This window comes from Asterias amurensis, chromosome 20 (assembly GCF_032118995.1).
Source record: "Asterias amurensis chromosome 20, ASM3211899v1".
NCBI lineage: Eukaryota > Metazoa > Echinodermata > Asteroidea > Forcipulatida > Asteriidae > Asterias > Asterias amurensis.
Window position 1 is genome coordinate 2,500,079 of NC_092667.1, and position 18,995 is coordinate 2,519,073.

Below are 18,995 nucleotides of genomic sequence, written 5' to 3' on the forward strand. Positions count from 1 at the left end.
ATGGTTTTCCTTTTACTCTGCGAACGAACGCGGTCGGCCATTTTGTGGGTCAACATTTTTGACTCCACAAAATGGCGTGCCGTGTTGCATCACGATGTATCGGGAAAACCGTGCAATAAATGTTGGAATGAAACTGCTCCCCCGTACCTTGCTGAGCTTATCACTCCTTACAGTCGCCACATTGCAAACATGGACACCATAGGCTAGTAACGTGAACATACTCACAGATGGGTTGTGTTGTGTTTGCATCGAAACCAAGAGAAGGAGATTGCATTTCATTCTCCAAAAACTATTTTTTTTTATTATCCCCCCTTTAAACACGGACGCCTAAATCTAATACGAATTTGAAAGATTGTTCCAGTCCACAGGTAACAGGAGATACGTCCAATGTATTCTAAGTGACTAAAACACAGCGGCAAATCACGAGTCACTCACTCAAGGTTCAACACTTGAAAGGTTATTGACTCTATTTAGATTTTAATAAAAACACATAAACGCCACGGTGAAGAAGCCAACTCTAAACATGGAGAAATCAGATAGGTGATATTGATTGGATGTTTCAGCCACGCTGGAAGGAGTCAAGTGGTGTGCCGGGCTGACACGACGGGTTGGCGGCGTACAATACTCGAGAGGAAGCCGCTGATTTTCTAATAAATGATGAAACTGGAATCACAACCATGTTTAGAGTCTCAACTTTAAGAAGAACACCTTGGGTGCACAGCGCCTATATCACACTGCAGGCCTGATGTACTTCACGGAGGCAACGAAGGCGATTGCCTCCATGCCCCCTGGACCCGATTTCATGGAGCTGCTTAAGCACAACATTTTGCTTAAGCAAAAAAAATTCCTTGCTTAGTAAAACCAGATTACCGGCAAAGACTCCACTCAATTGGTATGCTAAGTAAACAGCTAAATACCAGTTACAAGCAATGTATATGGCATGAAGTTTTGGCCAGTAACATGTGTAAAATAAGCAAGCTACTTTCGTGCTTAAGCACATTTTTTGCTTAAGCAGCTCCATGAAATTGGGCCTTGATCATTTCCTAGGTGCCCTTGAAATGCTCCAATAGAAATTTAACATTTCCTCTTAGGGTGTCCTTAATACCAAAGAGAACATGCCTTGGTGTCCTTGCCCTTTCAAAAATGGGCTCCCGATATACTTCACGGAGACAACGAATGCCTATATGCCCCCTGGTGCCTTGCCTTGGTGCCATTGAAATGCTCCAGTAGAGATGTACAATTTCCACATAGTGTGCCCTTCACAAAGGAGAAAATGCCTCGGTGCCCTTGCCCTTTCAAAAACCAAGCATACATGCCAGACACTGCCTTGGTTATGTACAATAATTAGTGCGTGCCAATACTCGTTGCTAATCAAGAATACTATGTTTGCATACAATATTTGCTAGTAACTGCATCATGTTCAATACGACACATTTAGGCCACCTCCATGTTTAGGCCTATCTCCTTCATTTAAATAAATTTCATGAAGGAGCAAATACTACTGGAATTTACAAATGACACGACTTCAAATTTCCTCGCAGTAACGGGGCAATGAGCCACTATTGTATGTAAAAATGTGCCTAAACAGTTATGATAGAGATTGACTAAATATAGGCATGACATCATCTCCCTTCAGCATACCCTCATTATTAAAGTTGGCGATTAGAGCGCCAGACAGGATAACTAAGAATCGGACATTTGAGATAACTACACCGGATAATAACATCAGCTTAAATTACACTGACTGCTGTTTGGTTTATGGGTCGGTACTTTCATTAGTTCAATCGGAGTTAAAGGCAGTGGACACTTTTGGTAATTACTCAAAATAATTATTAGCATAAAACCTTTCTTGGTGACGAGTAATGGGGAGAGGTTGATGGTATAAAACATTGTGAGAAACGGCTCCCTCTGAAGTGCCATAGTTTTTGAGAAAGAAGTAATTTTCCACGAATTTGATTTCGAGACCTCAGATTTAGAACTTGAGGTCTCGAAATCAAGCATCTAAAACGCACACAACTTCATGTGACAAGGGTGTTTTTTCTTTCATTATTATCTCGCAACTTCGATGACTGATTGAGCTCAAATTTTCACAGGTTAGTTATTTTATGCATATGTTGAGATACACCAACTGTGTAGTCTTTACTACACATGGTTGTAGTTCAGTGTAATACGGTGTACTAACTAACGAGATAGAGTAAATCTGGTTTGGGTGACATCCCATTTGTATCCAAACCTGTATTTGTATCCCAACCCAGTTCCAATTTGAGATGTCATTTTTTATTTTTTTGAAAGTCCCTTCAGTTGGCGTGTCTTTCTTTTGCAATTTGATGCCGTAAAACAAATCAAATAGTGATCAAGTTAACCTGATGTGTAAAGTTTAGATTTAGGCCTAAAGTACATTCTCGCTAAAAAGATTGGGAAAAACGGGTGAGGCAAACAATTTGTTTGAAACCACATCCGATGACAAGTTAAGTTGATCACATATGGTTTAATAACTCGGTTATTATATACAGGTAAGATTTATAATGACCTTCGACCTTTCCTTGCCCACACCGGAAACGGGCCAATTTGATCCATGGTTTTAACTGCAAGAACCACATGGGGTGGTTCCATATAAAGATTTCCCATGTGAAATTATCGGCGGCAAATTGTTAACGATTAAAACAGAAGTGTGGAGAGTTTAGATAAAGAAAAGTGCAAAGTGAGAACTCCAGTGCCCTCCAGGTGTGTATAATTGGGGCATTGTTGGTCGCAACATGGTGGAAATGGTCAACTTATAATACATATGTGGGCAATTGTTCGTCAAATAGAATTTCCAGATTATTTAACTTTAAGAAGCAGACCCCCGCCAATAGTAAGAACCGCAGAACAAAACACAGTTTCCCCCTTGAGACTTAACGCATACAATAATCTCATGGAAAATCATATTGTAATTTATGACCACTGTCAGATTTCAATACTTTTGAGTACAATTGGACGTAGTGTCTAAGTGGTTGGTAGTATTGCACAGAATGGTGTCCTGCTGTTCTACGGTCATAAAACAATTACACAGAATCGAGATTCGCTGAGCAAGAGAAATTTCTTATCGAGACTTAAAAAGTCTAAACTTACAGTCATTTCGACAACGGTTAAACTCATCACATGTATTTATATAACTACCGTAACACAATAATGTATAACCATTAAGTTTAACGTGCAATAGAAGTTTTAACTATGTTAAAACATAGATAGAGGTGGCTCATGGATAGAGCTCTCTTTAAGAAACAGAGATACTCAAAAAGATTCCCTAATGACAGGAGGAAGATTTCATCTATCAGGCAACAAGAGTTTCGGTACATACAATTATAAACTGGATTTATAACCGTTTTTGAATCTTGCAATAGAAAAAGAGACAACTGTCTCTTCATATAAAACCAATCAATCAAAACCTCATTCAGCTGGAACAGAATTCCCTCAACACATTTAGAAGAAGTACGCGTGCTGGCATCTCAACCCAAAAGAGTGCAAAAGTGCATGAGTGTGCATTTGAGCCTGTAATTTATTCCAATGTACTTTTATCATAATTTATTTGCGCAGTTTCTCTATCCAATTGCGCACAGGTATCTCCCGAGGGGATTCACACATTGCAATGTACTTTTATCATACTTTATTTGCGCAGTTTAAACCAACGTCTCACACAAAATTGAAAAAGCGCACAGGTACCTCCCGAGAGGATTCACACGTGCAATGTACTTTTATCATTCTCCGATCATCATCTACCGCCCACCTGGAATTCAACTCTGTTCCTATCCCCCGCACTCGCTATGGAAACCGCTCCTTCTCAATCGCCACTCCCACTCTTTGGAACAATCTTCCCGTTCACATCCGTGCCTCATATACACTGGAATCATTTAAAACCGCTCTAAAAACACATTTATTTAAATCAATCTACATTATTTTGCGCAGTTTCTCTATTTTCAACCTATGTATCGCACAAAGTGAAAAATGCGCACAGGTATCTCCCTACAGGATTCACACATGCGACGTACTTTATTTGCGCAGTTTCAACCAACGACTCACACAAAATTAAAAATGCGCACAGGTACCTCCCGAGAGATGATTCACATTATGTATCGATCATTGATCAATAAGTGCATGTCCACACAATCCAATAACCCGAGATGACCAGCGATCTGAGTCGCCTTTCTGATCAGCAGAACACAACCTTGAGGGGGTGTGAACAAGCAGTCAGTTTGTACCACCACTTTGATTCTATTGTAATCTAATTGAATTACAAAAGTACCTTGACATCACATCAATTTTCCAGTTGAGATGATCTCGGGGTTTCTCTATTGCTCCACTAGTACTACCGTCAAGAGTGAGATGCCAAAGAACTAGCATGATAGAGTTGTAAGAAACTCTGAATAAATAGTAAACTTGCATGTGTAAATCTCTTTTGTTTGAGTGTTGGCTCTGACAAGAGCCGGTGTGGTCTCGACGTTTCAAACAGTATACTCTGCTCGTCTTCAGGCTAGATTTGATCGTTAGGTGATTAAAAAATTACACAAATATATTTATATACATATATGTGTAAAATAATTCCTATAGACAAAGAAAAGGGCAAATAATCTTTCATCTCTCTAACGATTTAAAATTAAAATTAATTTAAAATGTTACAATACTCAAAATTTCTCCCACCAATTTGTTTTTAAAAAGCGATCGAGCAACAAAGTTTAATCTAAAATTTTAACAATTCATTTTTATGAGCAACTGTTCATACTAGACGCATTTCAATGCTGGTAATGCCCATCAAACCGCATCTTCACAAAACAATTAGCATAGAACTGAAGTAGTTTTTTACACCCAGGCTACCAAGGACTATCCATTAACCACATGCCAGAAAAAAGGCCAGCTAAACCAGGTGAGGAAAACGAGCGCCAAAATGCGATTGCATGAACCGACAATGCAAGTTCAGGCAGATATTGAAATGCGCTTGTCATGCACGAGACGGAGTTGTGATTGTCTCGACCGATCGCACATGCCACGCGACTGATTTGAGCGCGCTGCAGCGATTGGTCACAGTGACTCGCGACTTCCGCATCTCATTAAAAAGTCGCTTTGGTCTGCGACCAATCAAGATAGTTCTCTTTCGTGTCCAATATGTTCTTATTTATAATTATAGTACTGTATTAAAAGTCGCTTTGGTGTGCGACTAATCAATATAGTTCTCTTTCGTGTCCAATATGTTCTTATTTATCATTATAGTATTGTATTAAAAAAGTCGCTTTAGTGTGCGACCAATCAATATAGTTCTCTTTCGTGTCCAATATGTTGTTAATTCTCATTATAGTAATGCCATATCGTTTTGCCACATCTCATTAAGAGTCCCTATGGTCTACTGCGACCAATGAAGGGAGTTGTCTTCTTTCATGTCCAATAGGCTCGTATACTTGCAATGTTTACTAGTGCTACCAGTAAGGTTACTTTTGTTTGAACCTTTCACCGTTGTTAAAATGGTCAAGGGACTCCCAGCGTTCTCCCTTAACAGTGGTCCGCTAGCCAAATGCCAGTTAAAACCCCTGAGGACCAGTCAGAATTCTCTCCAAGTGGTCTGGCTAGTTCAGTGTTAAAAAGCTTCCCTATGATTTCTTTGAAAGATTGACTAGTGAAAAATCCAACTAATTAGTAAAATGACAAGCTAACTGGTCCTGCTTGCCAGTAGTCATTAAAAAGGTAACGGGTTAACTCCAGGCTCCAGCTATACCATCGCCTCAGTTTCGTTTTCTAAACTTTTAAACTGGGTTAAATTTGAGGCGACCACTACTCCAATGAGCGCCATTGAGCCGACAGAGGAACCAAAAAGTCCTTACATTATTAATACCGGAAGCGTCATTTACCCAATGATGTGTGTAACTCCCAATGTAATATATGTTTGTTATCTGTATTATTAATATTGTTTGTCGCCCGATTGATAATTAAAACCGCCCAAGCACGATTTCTAAACCATACCGCAATCAACAACAACACACCATAAGAAATACCAAAATGAAAGGAAAACATTTAACATCCATTGTGTGCCTGTCTATATAGATGTTTAAAAAACACAACCAAGGTTGAAACTGTAGAGGCGAAACTAATACAACCTCAGACCGGCATCGTTGGCGACTATACGGAGTTCGACTGCAGGTCGACTTGTACACAAGTCCGATCAGGCACGTGCGGCCTTGATGCCATCTAAAAAGCGCGGGAGCGTTACAAATGACCCCTTTTTATATCATACCATTTAATTGGCGTGCTTCGTCGGTCGGCAAAACCGACTTGTTCAATTTCTAGTGACGCTTGTGGTTTCCTACGCGTCTACGCCGGTGAAACACAAATGCATTTTGGACCGGAATGTGTCTCCAAATATATTCGATTTCGAATGATTTTATTTCAAACGGCAGCTGTAAGGGTCTCACGTGCGTACTTTTCCAAGGTCTGGGGAAAGTAGCCAGGTCTGATTAAGGGGAAGGGCATAGTTCAGAACCGAATAATGAAACACGTGTTGCAGCATTAAAGCTCTAAAGACAGTTTTTAAAAAGACGTTAATTTCTTTTTTATGAATATTCATCTTATGCAACCTCAAATCGCATGTGATTGGCTACAACCCTATCGCATGTGATTAGCTTCAACACTAGTGTTTGAGTTACAAACTTATGAATGAATCAGTGTACAAATCTCGTGTATCATGTGAATAATTCATGCTAATAGTGACAACGTCGAAATAGTTCTGAACTCAATGCTAAAATTTTGAAACCACAACAAAGTATTTCGCTTTTAACAATTTCGGTGCCATTTCCTGTTGTTTGTTCAAAACATGTCAGCTATAATGGGTTGAAGTCAGTGGTTGAAGTCAGCTACTTATTGGTTGATGAGCTACTTATTGGTTGAACTCAGCTACTTATTGGTTGCCAACTCGGCTACTTTGGTTGAGGTCACTTATGGCTGAATCAGCTACTTATGGTTAAAGTCGGCCACTTATTGGTTTAAGTCAGCTATATTGGTTAAAGTCAGTTGGTCGAACCATGGTAGAACCATGGTAGAACCATGGTAGAACTCGGCTATACTTTGGTTGAAGCTATATGGTTGAAATCAGCTACTTATGGTTTTGAAGTCAGCTACTTATGGTTGAAGTACTGATAACATGAGTAGCCAGGTTTCTGTGATAAAGATTAGTCAAGTCTTCAATTACGGTACTCAGTTTTCACTTTGCTCTTGCAGATTGCCCGAGTCTCTGATGACATCGCTTGTGTTATTGACCCCACACACGTCAATGTTCTTCGCAGTGTAAACAAGCGCAACACGTCCGCCAAAAAACCAGTACCGCCTTGTAGAGGAGACTACTCTACTCATTATTAACAGTATATCAATGGCATTACGTTAACTTCAACCTTCAATGTTTCAATGATGATCGTTATAGCTTACCTGTGAGACTGTGAAGAACGTCTATACGAAGAAGCCACACAAATTGAAGCTATTCACACAATAGTGTTTTCACTTGTATAAGACGTCAGTGGATCGGTTCCATTCCATGTCCTTAGATTAGACACAACAAGGTCCCTGCTCTGTTCTTGTATGTATTGTTGACATCCCACGGTTGTATACTTCAAGGTGCCGTTTAAAGACACTCGTTCAAGTGACAAACTGTATACAGAAATAATTTAACATATACTTGAATCAGTTTTATACGTGGTATGATATGCCCTTATCGAAACCACGTTTGGATTTGGGCTCAGGGCTTACTACCGTCAGTTAGTTTGAAAATGTGCACTTTCTAAAGAAGGGTTTCAGAATGGCTGACAGGATCTAAACAACAATTATATTACATTTACTCAGTTTGGTACAGGGCAGTATAGGCCATTATCGAAACTACGGTTTTAATTTTGGCTCATGCTCAGGCTCCATTGGTTTATTTTGAAAATAATGTGCAATTTCGGTAAGGGTTTTTAAAGTGGCTGGCGGAGTCTAAGCCATCACACTAGCCAATATGGTTGGGGAAAACTGCCATAGCCAACATAATTCAACAAATAATCTCTTACGTTTTTTCACATCTACCCCCATGGTTTTACATATAATATTATAAATATTGTTTAAATCAATAAATACATTTATAGGGGGAGATTAGCCTCAACTTTTTCAGGGATTGTGTGAAAGAAATCTATAAAAGAAAAGGACGTATACAAGAAAGTCCTTGACGCGGATGGAATATAAAGGGCCCTTCCTTAAATTAAAGTGACCCACGCTGGTGGACTGATTGTCAGATTATAAGTTAACCTTCAGTTAAACCCTAACGGTATCCATTACTACAACGACCTCACGACGTCACTGCTATTCATCTTTTCACTGGGTCTTGGTCATTAATATGCATAATAAGACTCTACGTGTAGCATTATAAATGTTTAACCTAGCCTTGCCCTTCTTTACCAATGGTAGGATGGGGTAGAAATATGTTGGAGTACAAGTTGCTTTCTATGTCACGTTTAAAGGCATTGAACCCTATTGGTAATTACACTAGCTTAAATAAACTAACTGGGTAACGAGCAATGCAGATCAGTTAATATAATTATAAATTATTGTGAGAAACAACTTCCTCTGAAGTAACGTAGTTTTTTGAGAAAGAGGTAATTTCTCACTCAAATTTTAAAAGACTTCAGGCCTAAAGCCTTTAATTTTGCATCTGAAAGCATACAAAGTTGTGAAACGAGGGTGTTTTTCTATCATTATTATCTTGCAACTTCGATGACCAATATTGAGCTCAAATGTTCACAGATTTGTTAGTTTTGCATGTTGGGATACACCAAGTGAGAATATTACTGGTCGTTGACAATTACAAAAGGCATCCAGTGCCTTTAAGTACTGGATCCAGTTTGAATTTATAATCAATCAGATCCAGAATGAGTTAACTAGTGTCCAGTGCCTTTAAAAAATGAACTTTTAAAAGATTCTGATCCAATACATGCAATAGTTCTTGATGAAAGACCGAAATGTACGCATGGCTCAATCAGACAGCAAAACAAATACGTCTTGGGCGACAGCGAAGGGTCCCCAGGTCGACTTTAAAAAAAAGTCAAAACTCAAATTATGAAAATGATTAGTGGAAGATCGCAACTCGTCGACCACCCACCGGTGCCGTCTTTACGCGGGGTGTCTGGGCTATGGCTACGGCGGCGGCTAGGTTCAACGGGTTGGGGACTTTTGACACCCCGGGAGAGTTGACATGCCAGTCAGGCGAGAGCGGTTGTTTGGCTGTTTTCCGCACATTTTACCCGTCAGGGGAGCACCATTTACGGGGTGGCATTTACTTACAATCTCAGTCAGCATTATAATAAAGTGATAAGGAGATTAACTTGTACACTTTAGAGATGAAGTGCGGGGCCGATTTTTTAAGGAGGGAAAACACCGACTCAGGGTGTTGCGGTTACCCGTAAAAATGGATCGATTGTCCGTAGGAATAAACAGTTAGCATGGTGGTCTCTCATAAGTCTCTCGTAACCTTTGAACCATGACTTGATGACTTCACATAAAAACACGAAACAATGTACTGGTATCAATAGAATGGGATAGTTTAAGAAACACGGTTTAAAAACATCCCAAAACCCTTGATCGATGGTACAATCATAGAGGAAGGACGGTGTCCCAAATGTAGTATCAAAAAGTCTGTACAGTTGCTCTAGGTAAATTTTAAGTTATAGAGAAAGTCTTAGCAATTTATGCAATGGTTCTGTCATGCCAATCTGATGTTAATCGCTTCTTGTTGATTAAGAAATTGACAGAGGTGACATTTTTCAAAGTAGATTCTTTAATTGGATTATTCACACTCTAACACTCTTCCCTGCAGCACAATGAGCGCATAAAGTGGAATATGTGCACATTTTCAAGATACATGTATTGAAAAAGGGTTTTGTTCATGTTTTGTTATAATGTACTATTTTGTTTCTACTCAAGTGAACAAAAAGCTGGAGTAAGTAGTGTAGGTGAACATTTTAAACTGGACTAAGGTGTAAGTGAACATTTTAAAACAAAAACTTATTTTTACTAAATCAGATAATAAAATAACTGTTTTTGAATTATTATTTACAAATTCCATATTTCATAAATTCCTGAAAATGATAAAAGTTGAAAAGTCTATTCTAATTGGCCGAGTTCAAATACTTTCCAAGTACAAACCGCAAAGTCTTTTATCCGAACTTTTAGCCAGTTTTGAACTTGTGGTTTTTAGACTCACAGGGCCCAGTATTGCCCCCCTCCCGTCACACTTAGCGATTGCGTGCACCTGCAGTGTGGAAATGTGGTCCACCTGCTTCGCTTAACCTCAAACTGAACAATTGACGTAGAACAATCGATTCCTGAACAATACGGGGAGATTTTTTTATTGCCTGTTTTATTCATGAAATTTCACGGTTTGGTGGAGAGTCGGATAAATGTCATGCCGAGTTGACATTTTAACAATAATTTAACATGGCTGCGCATTCTTAGAGTGGTGTATGTTTTATCATAGAGAAAGCTCTATGGTTTTATAAACAGTATCCGACGGTTTATCAATTAATCAGAGAGGTCGTGGTGCGAGAACCGTAAATGTCACGGAAGTCAATATTTCTATATCAATCAAAACACGGTACTGCGCTACAACAAACTAAACCAATTTGATTATCTGTGATCGCTTACGATTTATAGATGGCTCAACGTAAGGTTATGGGAAAACATTCATTGAAATATTCAAATGTTCTGGTTTTTAAGACACAACATAAAGGGATGGTGTTACTAGAGGTGTACCGGTACATTCATTTTTTAAGGAACATCAGTTGCACTACTATTGCTGTTGTATTAATAGGAAAAGTAGCCTACATAAGTTCCATAATTGTGTAGGGGGTGTGCAATTTAAAAAGGGCTAAACATAACTTCTGAGCGTTGACCTCTTTTTTTTCAACACCTTTCAATCTATCAAAGGTGGCGTCTCATCTCTATTGATTTATAACCGCGAAGCTCATTTGCATATTCCCTTAATTTAAATAATAATAATTGGGTTGGAATAAGGTTAAGGTTATTTGACAAACTTCTCCGGGCGTGGACCCGATGTTGACGAGGTCACACAAACACACGCTGTGTTCTAAAAGCGGATTAGTGTTGTGCTAATGTCAGGGTCGTTGATGAATGTGGTTCAAGGGAACAATCCTCATTTCAAGTTCGAATTATAAACTTTGCAATGTACCAACTACGTCGCCACAGTATCATACTGTTGGTTCCAAAACTATATCATACATTAAAACAACTAGCTTTACTTTGAATAGGACTGTTCACACATCTGGTGATAAATGCAAACTGGAAATTGCGATTACATTTGAAGTTGAAGGCAGTGGACACTATACTTACTCAAAATAAGTGTTAGCATAAAACCTTACTTGGTAACGAGTGATGGGGAGCTGTTAATGGTATAAAACATTGTGAGAAACGACTCCCTCTCAAACTCCCTAAAATGAGATTCAGCATACCAATTATCATTGTCTCTCCCTAAGAACACTTTTTTTAAATCAAGTCACAGAAGAACGTCGCAGTTAGTCAAGACAACTTAGAAGTTGAAAGCCTGTAAAATCATGAAAAAACATTCTAAACATTGGGAAGTTAGGACCTGAAGTTAAGTGGGCCGTTTATGTAAATTAAGTCACAGAGAAACATCGCAATAAGTCAAGACAAACTTACACTAATCAAAAGTCTGTTAAACCCTATATTGTAACTTTCAATGGCAAAACAATGGCAAGCTATAGGTCTTTGAAAGTAAAGTGGGTCATCCTTTGCACTCTTTTAAAATGTTATTTTGTATGAGCGTGTTTATGACAGCGTCGAAGGAGGTCATAATAATGCAAGTTATAGTCTCCGGATTGAGGTACTGTTACACCTGTATACCTGTTGAGGGGTGATGTATCCTTCGCCTTGCTAGACATTCATATAGGGTATTATTATAGGTGGGTTCACTCAAGGGCCAGGGGCGGGGTGGTTTTGAGCAAATTGTTGACGCAAGACGGGGTATCAAAAAGAACCTGACGATGTCATGCGGCGTTTCTGACGCCTGGAGCATGGTTATATCACTACCTTTCAAGGCAAACATTCTTGTTTTCTAGTTTTGTTGGTGGATATGATGAACTGCAAACAAGAGGTGACCGTGATGTTCATTTTTGTTCGTCGGTGGCGCTTTCTACAACAACCATAGCTTTAAAGGAACACGTTGCCTTGGATCGGTCGAGTTGGTCTTTGAAAAGCGTTTGTAACCGTTTTTTATAAAATGCATATGGGTAGAAAGATGTTGTAAAAGTAGAATACAATGATCCACACAAACATACCTCGAAATTGCGTGGTTTTCCTTTTACCTCGTCGACTAATACGTCGGCCATTTATGGGGGTCAAAATTTTGACTCCCATAAATGGCCGACCATGTTAGTTCGCACAGTAGAAGGAAAACCACGCAATTTGGAGGCAAACTTGTGTGGATCATTGTATTCTACTTTTAAAACATCTTTCCAACCATATGCATTTTATAAAAAACGGTTACAAACGCTTTTGTTTTGACCAACTCGTCCGATCCAAGGCAACGTGTTCCTTTAAGAAACAGTTCACGTTTAATATTCGCAGTATAATTTCAACCTTGGTATCTCACTCAATGTGTTAACCGAAGCATTATGTACATGTGGGAACTCCATATGTTTAATTTTTATTCGTGATCTATTTATCGTAAAGGGAAAATGGGAAACTGACTTTGGGCAAATGTTTACTTTCAGGTACACGAGTCGATAGTGGATGAATTGGATCGCATAGCAAGGAACAAATCGTGCATGAAAAACTTTTGATGTTCTCATAACAATTTTTCTAACTCGAAAAATACATACAGAGCAGTACAGGAATCATCTCAAAAGATGCATAAAGCTAAAAAATCAAAATATTTGGAGTTATTGACCAGGAGTGGATATGGTGAATTATGGATATCTATAAAAGCCCTGCACAAAGCAGACTCGCCATTATTCATAATTATATCTCAATGTGCTTCAATTCACCAGAAAGGCACACCTTAGGGGATCTGTTTCACTCAAGCAATAACAGCCTGTCTGAGATAATCCACCCGTTTAACACACCGGTCTGAGAGACCCCTACACAACCAGACAGTACACCTCCTTCCAGGTAAAAGCCCCCACTATAGAGGGGGGACCATTTTTAGCTATTGCCCCTAGATAATCCTTTGTAACACCAAGACCCCAACATTGGCAGACACGCCCCTTTCCGACACAAGAAGGGGGACCCTCTATTGCCCCCAAGATCTGTTTTCACGCCCCGATTAGCGGGGATTGTTGTATGGGGAAGATCCGGCGACTGATGGCTTAGGGTCAGACTACAGATCAGTAGAAAGCCTAAAAAGCTACAGAAAAGACCGGATTTGCCATTTGAGATTGTATGAAAACATTCACAACCGAGAGGAATTTAACGTCTGAACGGCTCAGACAACAACCAGGCGAACATGTATCAACAAGTCTGGGGTGGTTCTTATAACAGGTTGGAAGCCGTCACTTTACAGGACCTCTGTGCTTGACAAAGTTTACAGGTACATTAAATTCAATGCATTGTGAACTGCTGTTCAATATAAAGGCAATACCTTTTAAAGGAATCATATTATGTAAATCCTTCCAATAATCTAGGTTTAATTTTCATAAAACCACTGTTGTAAAAAGTTATCAAAATTAGGTGGTGATGTTAAAGCAGTGCACACACAACAACAAACATAGATTTCGTCATGGGTTTTGCTCTCGTTCGTACCTTGTAGTAATAATAATAATATTATTATGTATAGGGCTACCGTTAACAAACTCTCTAGACTACACGGTTGAGTTGCAGGATAAGTACTGGATCCGGTTTAAACTTTAAAGTCAGATCCAGAATTCAACTATTCAATTCTTTATAATTGGCATTCATGTACTTTTAAGAAAAAAATATGCAAAGACTGTGTTTACACCAGGTTTATCTCGGTTGAAATTTTACACGGAGGTCGATACCAATAATCAGAGATATCAATACTGCGTTATGTGAAGATAGCACTGTCAACATTCCCCATTGAACTCAACACATCTTAATCATTTCAATTAAGATACAGTGAAAGATGACCCGCATCTATCTTATCAAGGTCTTGTCTATTAAGATGGGTCAACTTAATCGCTAGGTCAGAATAGGGTTCACATGAAGTCTAGTGGGGACAGATAGAGTTGTCGCCTAGTTATTACGGAGTAGACCTTTGTACATAAGTGAGAATGCATCCAAGGGCAAAGTTGTTACAAAAAAAACACATAGCTTGTTTAATTTACAGGCAAAACAAAAACAACAATGCAACTGGGAAACCACTAATGTTATAAATGACACTACATATTTGCTGGTAAGAATTGTTTTCTCTTGCATATAGCATAATATTAATCGCAGTCCGTGGTTCTTCACCTTTTTCGAGCCCTCTTTTGACAAGGAGACCAATAACCGCTGGACAAAAAAGAATTTGTTTTACGAAGCTCGTATTAAAAACAAGGGGCATCTATTTTGGTCTCAAAATAACCGATAAAGCTGACAATATTCAGACAAGAACCTCATACAATTTAAGATTTCACCTTCTCCGAACCCTCGTTTATAGGAACAATTGTGCCAGCAAGAAGTTCTTTTTACAAAGCGCACTTTTTTTGTGGGGCATCTATGTTTGTATCAAAACAGCCTTAAAATTACAATATTCAAGAAAAGTACCTTACGAAATTAAAGATAACTGTTTGTCCATGATTAAGAAACATGTGATTCATTTAAAATTTCAAATCGAAGAGTACATGTCACGAAAACGATAACAAATCGGGCAGCCTATTCCATTTAGCCAATTAGGGTCCATTTAAGAAAAGCTTTAAGATGATAAATACTCACCTCAACATTTGTTGAGGTAACTTATAGTATAGCAAACCCCTTTTAAAAATCTGATGACCCAATGAGATGTTTTCCTCTTGTGATCTTTGAGGGTTTCGGGGTCTTGATGAATGACCTCTTTTCCTTAATGCACGTCGTCTTGATTAATAAGAAGGCCGCGGTAATATAGATCAATTGTAGCATCTTCACTGAAACACCCAGATGCTCTCAGGCTGTGTGTGGAGAATTCATATTATTATTAACGAGGCTTTTAGAGCACAAACCATTGACAAACATCAGTTATACCATAGCTTATACTGGGGAAGAAAACCCAATTGTATGATTGACTAAAAAGTTACTTTGCAGGGGGAGGGAGAGAGGCTTCCACTTTATAATACAAGCCACCCCTTCTCTTCTAATAATCCTTTTTATTTTTATTTTTTGAGGAGGGGTGGAGTGGAGATGGGGGAGGGGGTAAGTGTTTGTTCGTTTGTTCGATGTTTTCTTGGAAGGGGGGCGTATCGTGAGGAAGGTTGCGAGAGGGTAGACTGAATCATATATTACGATTCGGCATTCCCTACCCTCAGCCCCTTCGGGACGTCACCATGGGGGTGTCCTGCCTGGGCTTGCTTTCGTTTGGAGTAGTTTCAAAACTCTTGTATCATCTCTCTTAACATTTTACACGTTTGGCTTATTGGGCAATTACAATATGTATACGTCGTGTTACTGGGCTAACAAAGACTTTCTTAGAAGGATAAACGTATTCAAATGGGAACTTGTCTACGATGATGGAGAACCATTCTAGTCCACTCTTCTTCTGATGGTAAAACGATCATGCTTTCACTTATAGACTCGCTGCATCTTCTCCTCCAGTCATTGTTTCACTTAATGATAAACACGATTTCTACTCTAATGTGGCCATGAGTTTCATATCAACGCTCTGGGTTTCATAAAAAAAGTAGGCAATCGGACAGGAAGGGATCATCATTCGCAATGACTCGTTTACCCCCACTAATTGAACCTTTACATGATATCACTGTAGTAATGGCAATTCAAAATAAAACACTTAAAACTAGTTATGAAAATATTGTTTTTAATTTGGAGTTTAGTTCAACTATGACTGCTCTCATTTTGCACTCATCTTGTTTTCATAACCAATTGATTACAATCAGACAAAGAATGGAAGTATTGGTCGGATCAATTATCAATCAGAATCACATCGATCAGATAACACTGATTTACCGATTCTTTATCAATAATATAATCAAGATACAATAAAGTGTATTTGAAGTGAACTGTGTTTCAGAACTAAGTTATTGAACTGGAATGGACGTTATTGGAGTGACTAATATGAAAACTAAAACGGACAGTTAAAAAAACAAGCTCTTATTTCACAATATCTTTATTCTATAGACATTATTCTAAGAAAGTTTGATCTCCAAGTTTAGTGTCATACCCTCAATTATAAAGGGAAAACCCTCATTTCTCCAATACAATTGTGATCATAACTTGTGAATCCAAGAAAGCAGGCTTTATGTGGGTAGTATATGTGGGTCAATGGGAATCCAATGCGTATTATAGCACAGCCAGGAAGGGGGTATGGCTCATTTGATCTACGTGGGATGTTATGGTGAACTTTCTCTCCACGCATTCTAATGAAACGGATTACTGTACATTATGAAATATGAAAGTCTTGCCTGACTAAACGCACACTAATCGCGTATAAAGAATACCTAAGTATTTTGTTGTTTGTCATAGCCCCCTGCCGTGTAGTGACACTGACTTTGAATCACATGCATTTCACTTTTCAACTTTCTATTCTTCATGTTCGAAGGGGCATGTACGGTTAAAAGGGAAGTTGCAAAATCGAACTTCCGATGGCACTTCCTGTCGCTGCGTTGTTTGTTAGACCATGTTGTTACTGAGTGAAAGAAACCGGCGTACAATGACCCCGCCCACCTCTTTTTATGCATACGGTTTTTTACTTTAGGCTAATAACTTTTCATCCGCATAATGATTGAATTGTCGACACGTGTATTGAAGGAGACTACAATACAAAGTGACATATGAAGGCTGATTTATTTCGTTGAAAAAGTTCAATTATCCTCTCCAATTTCTGTTTTCTAGTTCAAACTGCCGACTGTATCGAACTCACCTCACAGGGTAAGGGCCACATTGACGCACATTCACACACATTGGCACACATGCACTGTGGCACAAAGGGCACACATTGCCACAGTGACACACATTGGCACAGTGGCACTTTGACAGTGACACATATTGGCACAGTGGCACTTTGACAGTGACACATATTGGCACAGTGGCACTTTGACAGTGACACATATTGGCACAGTGGCACTTTGACAGTGACACATATTGGCACAGTGGCACTTTACAGTGACATATTGGCACAGTGGCAAGTCTGCACACATGCAGTGGCACATTGGCACACATTGGCACAGTGGCACTTTGATAAGCATTGGCACTTTGATAAGCATTGGCACAGTGACACATATTGGCACGGTGGCACTTTGACAGTGACACAGTGGCACAGTGGTACATCGGCAAACTCATTGGCATACATTGGCACTTTGACAGTGACACACATTTGCACAGTGGCGCTTTGACACCAGTGGCACAGTGACACATGGGCACACACTACTAAGATTAGCACACTGTGCACATTGGCAAATTGACATCTATGATTACCACCCTTCCGTTAATTCTGGCACTGCCAGCCACTGGTATTTGTTTTCACCAAATTAATTTGAAATGCTTTGATCAAAGTAACGATCTTCTTCCTGTTCTTACCAAATTGATCTTCACAATGTAAACTATAGCTTTTTGGGTAGACTGGTGACAAAGTGACAAAAACAGAGTAACTTTGAAACACGACAAATAGTCGTTCAATACTAACGCCTCTGTGAAGTCGTCAACCACGACAATGACTTGAAATCAATCTCCCCTATGAAACCATATATAGATTCATTGCTATATGGTGAAACCATGTGGGTCCCGTATGTCCATTTCTTACAGCACCGGAAAAGATAAGTTTACAACCCGAGGTGAACAAAACTAAATAAATTGCTACCTATCGTCCGTGGGGAGAGGTTGGCTTCTGTAACCGAGTGAGCAATTGGATTTGACGTCAATAACGAAAAGCATACACTAGAATGTGTGTAGCTTATGTAGAAAGCTTAGTTATAATGATCTAAAAATGAAGGAAATATTTTCAACGCCAAGGTTAACTTATACCAAACTTGAGGCATACCTTCCGTCTTTACTGTCACATGAAAGAATTTGACAGACAGTTATTTGGTACTGGTAAACTTATCAAAACGTTACTGGTAAACTTATCAAAACGGGTGTGTATGATATTAACATCACTATACGTTGTATACGATGTGTTTAAAGGCCATTCAGATTTGTAATTTTGTTTTAATTTATAAAGTTGTTCACAAGTTTTATTTTTTTATTTTCTTGTGTACAAATTGGCAAACAAATTCCAATTTGCAATTAATTTCTCAAATCACATTATACCAACATTCGTTGATTCTGTACCGCCATTAGAATATCATAAATACGGGGGCGAAAATGAAATATTATTTTACTTCTATCAGAAACCAATGACGTATCTTTCTATGGACAACTTCTTCAAGACGTATGCAGTTTACTTAGGTTTCATTTGAGACACTACCGTGAAAAATTGAGGCAGTTTTGGGGGACGTGAAATATTGATCATCAATATACCACAGAGCCACGTGGGAAATGTAGGAAAATGTTAAGGGAAGTCAACTTGAAAAATTGAAGATAAAACTGAAGGAACGTGGGAAAGGACTTTTTTTTTTTATGCGAGATCGCCTATTACAAGGTCGGACGGCGACTTCAATGTGAGGGCTTCACTTACGACTAGGGCTGTCGACCCAAATCAACTGCCACAAGGGGCACGTTGCCCAGCTAACTCCTGGGTCTGAAACAAGGTTATCCCCCTTCACAGTCCTGAAAAGATTTGCAAGATCAAAGTGGGTCCATCTTTTGAGTATAATAATAACTGTTTGACCATTATTGAA

The 18,995-nt window shown here is 39.0% G+C and overlaps 1 long non-coding RNA gene across 1 annotated transcript in view; it reads right to left on the reverse strand.

Annotated features, from left to right (window-relative positions):
• LOC139952245 (uncharacterized) overlaps positions 1 to 18,995 on the reverse strand; it is a 186,496-nt gene that overhangs the window by 34,399 nt on the left and 133,102 nt on the right. Inside the window, exon 13 of the long non-coding RNA XR_011787877.1 lies at positions 7,444 to 7,662. This is a non-coding gene — a long non-coding RNA (uncharacterized lncRNA). The remainder of the gene's footprint in view (positions 1 to 7,443; positions 7,663 to 18,995) is intronic.